The sequence below is a fragment of the Salvia miltiorrhiza genome, chromosome 2 (genome assembly GCF_028751815.1).
Source record: "Salvia miltiorrhiza cultivar Shanhuang (shh) chromosome 2, IMPLAD_Smil_shh, whole genome shotgun sequence".
NCBI classification, from domain to species: Eukaryota; Viridiplantae; Streptophyta; class Magnoliopsida; order Lamiales; family Lamiaceae; genus Salvia; species Salvia miltiorrhiza.
Window position 1 is genome coordinate 26,029,840 of NC_080388.1, and position 10,241 is coordinate 26,040,080.

General features: G+C 33.5%; 1 long non-coding RNA gene across 1 annotated transcript; it reads left to right on the forward strand.

Moving 5' to 3' along the window:
* The first annotated feature begins 689 nt into the window (after nt 1–689).
* On the forward strand, nt 690–9,027 carry LOC131007617 (uncharacterized). The gene is made up of 3 exons (XR_009096184.1): nt 690–889; nt 8,142–8,204; nt 8,757–9,027. It is a non-coding gene; the product is annotated as an uncharacterized LOC131007617 (long non-coding RNA).
* Nucleotides 9,028–10,241: the final 1,214 nt, after the last annotated feature.

Below are 10,241 nucleotides of genomic sequence, written 5' to 3' on the forward strand. Positions count from 1 at the left end.
TTTTATTTTGGAGCTAGTGAGTATATCACCATGAGAGAATATTTTATGATGATACTCGATTAGAAGTATAGTCAATTAGAGTAAGTGAGAGTCATTATAGAGAAGAGTTGAGATAAAGAGACGGTTGAGTTAACATTAGATTATGTGAGAATATTTGAATGATTGTTGTGTGACCTACTTGATGCATATGTGATTGTGATTGAGTGATTATGTTTTTCTTGAATTGATTGCACACGAATTCATTTTGAATTTTCAAAATGATCGATTAAGTTTTATCGATGAATAGATTAATTATTAATCGAGTAATAATTTTTTCTAATGAATTTTCTCAGAATTAATTTTTCTGAGATAGATGTGAAGTGAATTATGTGTGTACTAATTATTATCATTATAATTATTTTTAGTCACACAATTATTTGATGATGGAATAATGACTTTATTAACGAGACGTGTACCTCAATTTATTTTTACTAAACTATACTATATGATTGTGGTACACGATTTATTAATATAAGCATTGTGATACATGAATTAAATATAATTAAAGCATGTTGGGAGTCAAAGCAAGTGGCTAAGACACAAGATTAAACTATAATATTATTGCTTTGAGGCTAAGTATTATCACTTAAATAAAACATATCATTCCTCATTCATCCCCCATAGTAGCCCCCCCCCCCCCCCTCCCTCCCTCTCTCTTCTCTCCCAACTTTCTTCATCCACCACCATTGTTGAGCAAGTAAAAAGCTTCACAAGCCACTTCTACACCATAATCACCTATTAGATCAAGCTAAAAATATCCATATATATCCTTAAAACAAAAGCTTGCTTGAACGCTTGAGCTTCGAGTCAAGAAGGTGGAGCTATATTTTTCTCCACAAAAATCATAAGAGTAAGCTTCTAATCACATGAATCTACTTATGGTTGAGCTATATAAGCATGAATATGGATGATTAAAGCATGAAAATAACTTCTAATTCAAGTTTGTAATTTTCAAAAATTTAGGGTTGGAAGCCTTCAAAAAAAATTCATCTTCTAATCTTTAAGTGAGATCATATTTATGCTATTGGGAGTCTATTTAATCATCTTTTATATGCAAAGCATGAGTTTATTATGATATATGAATGTTTGAATATGTTAGTTTACATGACTTTAGGAAGGTTGAAGTTCATGGATTGGTTGTGCTTATGAGCTTGTGAGATTGTGACAAACATGATTTTCGTACCTCAATTCCACATGTTTTGTTGTCATTTCCCTTCATGTTTTGCTTGTGAATGCTTGTTTGTGCCCGAATATTTAGTATTTATGAAGTTTTGATTGCTTGGTATAGTGTTTTGAGTATTTTCAGGGCAAATCAAGAGTTGATTGGAGAATGTGGTGAGAGCATAGGATTGAAGTACGTACTCGAGAGGTAAATCCATGAGCGTAAACGGCGCCCGAATCGGAGCTCGGACGAGGGAGAACGGGCCGACAAAGTCAGAGCCGCGCACAGAGGCCGCGGCCGCGGTCACGCGTCGCGGGGAATGTATCGCCCGCGGTCACCACCCGCGGCCGCGGGGTGGGACCGCGGGCTAAGTGCTCGAGTCCAGGGATGTCCCGCGGTCACCACCCGCGGCCGCGGGCTGGGACCGCGGGTCCACCCACGGTCACCACCCGCGGCCGCGGGGCGGGACCGCGGGTTCCCTGAGTTTCGCCCACGTTTGAGCACCACGGGCACGGGCCGTGACCGCGGGAAAAGAGCGGAGTCGCGTTTTTCAGCCCTTAAACTCCATTTTCCCCCTTTTTCTCTGATTATTCTTCTTCTTCTCCATCACTCATCTTCCCCAACACTCCACACACTAAACCCTAGCCTCCAACAACACACCCATCTACCATTGAAGACCATTGAAGAGAAGAGAAGGAAGAAGAAGCTCATAAATAGGATTTGTCATTTCTTACTCTCTCTTTTATTATGTACACCTTAAACTTTGATTTATTGTGTTTGAACATGTTAGGCTAAATTTCTCTTTGATTTGGGGATTAGGCTAGATGATTATTGTAATGGATTGATTATTTATGCTCAATATAAATCTTGTTTGTTCATTTGCACATTATCTTTTCAAACCCTTGATTTATTTCTTGTATGGATTGTTGGCCACATTCTATGCATTTCTAATTTGCACTTTGAATTGGGAGAGGATAATTGCAATAGATAAGGTGTTTGAAACATATCAATTCGATAACCGGGAGGTTGAGAGTTGGGTGAGAGTATGTCGATCTTTGTGTGCTTTTGGGAGTTATAGGTTAGAAGTTGACCGGGGACGGCAACTATGACCCGTAATCTACCGTTTTAGTCGTCCGGGAGGGGGCTAAAACCAGTTGGGAGATCACTCTAGATAATTAGGTTCGTCAAGATTAGTATTGAGTTATAATTGAAGTCCTTTTCTTAATCATCGATGCCTAGTCCCTAAATCGCCTTAATCATCTTATTTATCCACTTTGCTTATTTGATTTTTATTTGTCTGTTGCACTTGTTAAGTATTAGTTAGATAATCAAACCAATCACTCAATCGTTTAGTTTAAATAGTCGAGTAAAATGAATTAGGATAATCACTTGATTGAACTACTAATCCTTGTGGGATACGACCTTGCTTCCATATATTGCAACTACCCGTATACTTGCGGCGTGGTGAAAATAATAGCGAACAGATTGTTGGGATGATATTTGATGGATTAGATTCTTGAGATTGATGAAGACTGAGATGAATTAATTGGATGAGGAATAGGGTATAGTTGGCTAACATGCATAAGTGGGCAATTTGATGAGTTAATTTGGCTAGCTTAAAAAGCTACTGACTTGATGAAATTCGATGGGATTATTGATACCCAAAAATCTTTAATATTTTATGGTGAGTATATAAGAGTTTTATTAACGTCCATATAAAATTTAAAGTCATTTGGACATCGTTTGCTACCCTTTTAAATACAAAACTCGAACTGCAACTTTCTACCGAGAATTTCGAGAGAACAGACAATAGAGTCACCCTTTTCAGTATCTTCCCCTCCGTGTTTGCCTTCCCAATTTTTATTGTAAATATATGAATACGTTGGGTAGCTACCCACAAAATTTCAAGTCATTTCGCCAAGATTTACTATTTTTCAAAAATCTAAACTTCCAGTTGCACAAAACTGCCGAATATGGTAGGCTGTGGGAGAATGGTCATATCTCTTGAACTATTTAGAGTTTTGCAACCTACTTTTTTTAAATGAAACTAGACTTCAAAAGGTTTCCAATGTAGGAATCTCGAACCCAGAGGAGTTCCGAGGCGAAACAGTTTATTTCTTGAAGTTGAAACATAGTATATGTGGTCAAGTGTAGGTGTTCAAAGCACTCCTACTTTTGATTTATTGTAATTTCAAGTGTTAATGGTGATAACTATACACCATATTAATTCATGAAAATGCTAATGGAATATATATATATATATATATATATATATATATATATATATAGGGGAGGGCTAGAATAAAAACACTCTTAAGTGTATAAAATATAAATGATTTTTAGCCATTAGATCATCAAGATCTACGGTTGATTCGTAACCCTTTTGGATGAATTCATGGTCCTGGGTTCGAATCCCAAAGGTAGCAAAAATTTATTTTTCACAATTCGTAACCATGTTGGATGAATTCGTAACCCTGTTGGATAAAATTCGTACATTAAAAAACGTTTATATTTATATTTTAAGAAGTGTTTTTACTGTAGCCCTCCCCTATATATATATATATATATAGAGGTGGGCTAAAATAAAAACAGTATTTTTTGTATAAAATAGGAACCGATCTCAGCCATTGATTTGTCAAGATCCTACTGCCATAATTAATCCCAATTGATAACCTATGTTTACACGTCTAGATGCTGAGAGGATAGGGATGTCATTTCAATTATTCATTATTGGTTACCATATCTTATTTAATTGCTCACATATTATTGCCATATCAAATCAAATCTTCACACCGTAGATAAATTTGGACTTCACTTTTTTATATAGATGCAAAACACAGAGCAGATCAAAAATTCAATAAATCAAAAATTAAATTGAACAAATCGAAAATTAAATTGCATGAGTTACCTGTTGACAGATCGAAAATTAAGTTGTATGAATTGCGTTTTGATACAACATGAATTGAAAATTAAATTGTATGCATTACGTGTTGATATAACACGAATCGAAAATTATTTTAATTTGCATTACGTGTTGTTAAAATAATTCATGCAATCAATTGTGTGATTCATTACTCGTGTGAATATCATAGCCATATTAATTATAAATTACGTTTTGATACAGCACGAATTGAAAATTAAATTGTATGCATTACTTATTGATGCAGCACGAATCGAAAATTAAATTGTATGCATTACTTATTGATGCAGCACGAATCGATCATCTTGTTCTGACTCACGTAATTGCGGGAAGGTAGTTGACAAAGAGAGCGACGAGGAGTGACTACCACTACTGCGTTGTCAATTCATTATCTCATTGCTATTGAACAATTTTTCGTTTTTCACATTTCAATCTTAGACATTGGGTTTTTGGATATTTTTGATGCTTTGAAAAAAAAAAAAACTTCCATTGATTATGACTGTTGTTGTTAACTATTTAATTTGAATTAAGCTCTTATACTGTGGAACCATTAGATACGTGGCAGTCCTTAAATTCCTATTTAACAAGCATTGAATCATTATAAGTTAGTATTTACATCTCTTCACAACAACAAAAATTAATAAAAAATAAAAACTAGAGATCAATTCATGCCGATGAACTCAAATATTCATGCAATTGTATGTAACAAATGTACCACATGTGCCGCCAATTCATACCAGTTCTTCGATTATTAATATATTTTTCACAGTCACACACAATTGAATTGTCGATATACTTTAAAAAAACCCCCAATAAAAAAATGAACTTGACGCTGAATGAATTACTAACATATCAGTTTTTTATAACGTGCATTAATGTTTATGAATCTAAGAATTATTAGTTTGACGTTATTTGAGTGTTTTAGCTTATACTTCTTATTAAATTTTGTGTGTCATACATTGATATTCAGTTCATGTCCTACAATGATAATTCGGTCCACTTTAGTTAATAATCGATGCAATTGCCTCACTGCTATATCTCCAACTCAAATCTAATTCGTATAAACAAGGGAAGCAGTTCACCCCATAGTTAGTACTTCATACAAAAAACCATGGACAATATTTCATACTTTGTAACCTATTAGTTTGTGCATTTTATCTTCGTAAACTGAAAATATTCAATCTTTATTACTTCGTACAAAATAAATGACCACACATTCATCATAATTTCATAATGTACTAAATAATCTAGAATAATCAACAACATTCGTCAAAACCTCCAATGTATCACTAAGAATTCAATTTACCACACCAAATGCGAAACCAAAGCACAAATAAGTCTGTAACTATCCATCACCCAGTAGTTAAGCTTCTCGGGTAGATCCTGGATAGGAAGATCCAACAAACAATTAAATCCTAATGTCGCCACTGCTTTTGATGCTCGTTCAACAAGGACGACTAATCTTCTGGACGTCTGACAACCCACTCCTTGTAATTCACCATCACCGCTTTGCGCTTCTCGTTCCTTGTCTTTTTTATAACAGTGACGGTAGACCTCAACATCAACCGAAGTGTCTGAATTATCTTCACCAGACTGCTTTGCAACCTTCATTTCTTTACTCTTTTTCAAAACTCCTAATTCATTCAAACAACTAAATAATTCAAAAAATACACAAACTTAACCAAAAACATATAACCACATAATGCAAAAATTCAAGTACCACCTAAATATAGAAAAAAAGTACAACCTTAACCACTCTTAAATTAATAACAGTTTAACATACCGTCTATCATTGCAAGCTTCAACTCTGTTAGCAATGGGTCATTCCTATGCTTAGTTCGTGCTGCATAAAGATGAGGAATTGTATCTCCTTGCATAAAACAAACTTGATACTGGACAAGTCACATAAACAAACCTTCACTTGTCTGTCTATTGTATCTCCCGAATTACTATACCTTTTCCCCTTTTTTGGGCACATTGCTGCAATTCACGCGCAAATTTCTTTCGTTATGCACACATATTGTGGCTTCACAGAACCTCAAATATATAAATTTATCACACTCACACAAACGCATATCTAATATCAGTTGGGTTCACACTCATCACCCACGCAAACTTGTATCCATTTCTAATCAATTACTACCTAATGAGCTGGCAATCATCAGCTAAACAATCAGAATACACAAAACAGATGTCAATTCAGACACGACACAAAATATTTTCAGATTACAACATGGTTCACGCTAATAAAGTTCGTATATGCAATTTCATAATTATGGATTCATACAACATCTAAAATTGATTCAAGGCCAACATGTAAGAGTGATTCATACAAAAAATTAATATCAAGAACAAAACTGATTCATAATTAATATCAGTAATTCAAAAAACTCATAATTTAGTAATATCTTCCTTTGAACGGGTTCACACAAAGTACAGAGTTCTAATTCATGGTTGCAATTCTGGTAAAACACATATATGTTCATGAACAAATGATGTCCCGATTCACATTGTGGACATCATCAGATAATGATTACACAAATGAATATTATTAAATTCGCATTAATACACCCGAAAATCATCATTGTGACATGTCATCTACAAAAAAAAGGGGAAACACCAGAAAATAAACCCAAAGTTTCGATTAATTCATATATTACGATCTCAGAGATCTCAAGAATACACATATATTGAAAAAAGAAATAACAAACCTAATAGAAAAGTTGCAATTAGACGAATTCCTTCAAAAAAACTGATATGTGTAGATCCACTACAAAAAATAAAATGACATCTCACACAACATTGTTCTGACACCAATTAATTTGTTTATTAAATTATAAATCTGACAAAACCATTTAAACTAACAAACTAATTCATGCGAATTAAATTTTTGTACAAGTACAGTCCATGAATCAAGCAAACATGCAAATTCGTAAGCAAATATACAAATACTTTAAACCATTAGAGAAATCGCACATCACAACTCACTCACCGGAGCTCTTCGATTTCGTCTTCACCATTAAAATATGAGATTAGTTTCGCCTACTTTTTTGGGGTTATAAATTTCTGTTCTCTGCGGAATGAATCTGCAGACGAAATATGAAGAAAATTGCCTGCAAAAAATGGTAGAAACTAAACCCTAAAATGATTCATTTTATTGATTTTAAATTAATTCTTCATAGCAATCATATAAAATCTGATTTTCCTTATTTATTGAGCACAATTTTCGGGGAATAATTGTTGCAGATAAACATTCGAAAAATACTATACCAAAAAAGCCCTTGTAAAAAACTTTGGTGTGAATCATACGTATATGACCTTCGAACTAAATAGCTAAATAATTCACAATCTCAACCGTCCAGATTTTTAGATCAAGGGTTAAGATTAGTTCCTATTTTATACACTAAGGGGTGTTTTCACCCTAGCCCTCCCCTATATATATATATATATATATATATATATAACTTTTTCCGAGTTTAATTTACCTAACCGAATTTGGTTTTTCTTGAGATGTTTAATCACATAATTGTGTCGCTGAGTATCATGTGAATTTTATATGAATTATCGAGAATGTATTAAGGAATGTGATAAAATGCCATAACTTGTGTATGTGATTTATTTTGTTTAACTGTTTCAAGAATGAAGATAAAATATTCTTGACTTTCTAAATTAAAAATTTTGGAAAATTTTCCCCAACTAAAATATTTTACGGTTTTTTCAAAAAAAATGAGTTTCAATATGTGATTAAGTTTCAGTATGTGACTGTTAGATGCTATCTGGGTTTGATTATCTAGGAGTTTGTTCCTTACTGAAATTTTAGACTTAAAAATTTGGTGATGAGTCGAGAGTAGAAACGGTGAATATTTAGGAAGTACTATTAATATAAGATTGATTAGTTAGAGGGTACTAATGGGAAACGAAGAGTAGTACTAAGATGAGAACAATGAACTTAGTGAGGAATTTTCTAATCGACGTTTATTTTATTACATGAACCGTCTATGCCAATTATGATGTCTGAAGATACGAGTCGAGGGCGTAAGTGAGATCACTCCAAAGCACGAGAGCTAAAGCTAGGATTCCCAGGTGGGCATTACTTTCTTATACCCTATTACTGGTTTTCCAAAATGATGATTATGATGATGTTTATGAGTCTTAAAAATGATTTGGGATTTAATGATGATGTTTAAACTAATTAACTTGCCGAGTTTTGTTGACGACGAGCCTGTACGTTACTCTCTATGGATGAGACGAATTCGGGTTCTGCCAAAAGTGGGATTGTGTACATAGAGGTGACCGTGAGCTGTATACCGGGTTGGCCGATCAGAAATGACTGTGAGCCGACTGTCGGGTCAGCTGGTTACGGTGCTTGAGAAGGAGGCCTACTTCTCAGTACCTTGATGATGATGAGTTGTAGAAGTGGTACTACATGCTGAGTATTTTTACTGCAGTCTATCATTCATTGTTTATGATGCTTATAATTTATCAATTGCTTACACGGGTTCTTTTGAGTAAAACCCCTGTGTATAACATAAGTGGCAAGTTAAATTTATAGCTCTAAGAGCGAGATTATTTATTTTCGGCTTATGTCCACTGAGTATTTTATACTCAGCCCTGCATGTATTTCTAAATGTGCAGGATGAGCAAGGTGAGAGATTGGCTGGCCGCTGGAGGGTTTGTTGTTTCAGACGTCTTTTGGTACCGTATTCTGTTCCCATACGGTAGTATGAACAGTTGAAGATTATTTTTTTTTAACTTAATTAAGATTGTCACTCTCAGCTATATGTCTTCATACATATAGTCTGATCACGTTTTGTTGTGCTACCCTGAACAATATGAATTCCTGTAAATATTTAGCTATACTCCCTTTGTTTTTGTTGACAAGAAACCTGATACTTTTGAATTTATGAAGCCGTCAATATTTCTATTAATGTTGACGATATTTTATTTGCTTTAGCATGAATTATTATTAGCTTCCGCTTGATGAGTTATCTAGTTTCCCTTGTTTCCCCTTATCATTTTATTAGTCATATCGATACCCGGTCCACTCTATCACTGGCTAGATGTCGGGCTGCGACAAATATAGTTTGACATGTAACACCCCAATTTTTATAAACTTTTCAATCTAAAAACTTTGAAGAACTAATAGTTAAAAATAAAATTTCTTGACTATCAATAGTTTAAACTAATTTAAAAATCAACTTGTCAAAACTAAGGTAGTAACATAAAATAAAATGATAAACCAAAAAGTAACATGTTCAACTTAAATTTCTATGGAAATACTAAATCTCTAGTCATTCTCGACTTCCATTGCCATCTCGACTCCAGAACTGCAAAACTGAGAAGATAAGGGGTAAACATATTGAAAATATACTCAGTGAGGAAACATGCACATATTCACATACGCTTAAACATGCAAATAATTCACATTGTCATACACATATACTTAATTCTAAGTGTTTCTGAATTTCTGACCATGTACTTGAACATGGTATTCTGAGTTTCTGATCATGTACTTGAACATGATATTCTGCGTTTCTGATCATGTACTTGAACATGATATTCTGCGTTTTTGATCATGTACTTGAACATGATATTCTGAACATGTATCTAGACATGTATCTAAGCAAGCATAATCAAACATGAACTAAAAGCACATTCAAACATACATGAATATAACAACAAGCATATAATCCCTCACCTTAGTGTTGAAACTTATAAATTCAATCAAAATCCGGAACGAGGTTTCTAGTTGCACCGCACCTAATTAAATAGATAAAACGTTTCAATATGAATCCTAACTTAAACTAAAATCCTATAAGCAAATCTATATAATCGTATATTTATAAATATATAACCAATCCAATCATATTTATGTATATATATATATATAGGCATATAAAATACTGAAAAAGTGTAAACAAACATATTCCAAAAACTTTATTATTTATTTTAAAAAAATAAAGAAATCAACTTATAAATGTTAACAGATTACTAAAGAAAAATAAAAAGTAAGTTTCCTATTTATTATATGAGTCAACTAGCCTAGACTTATACAATTGTAATCATAGCATATACGCACTCATTATTATCACTTGAAAAACATAAAGGAATCTTTGAATT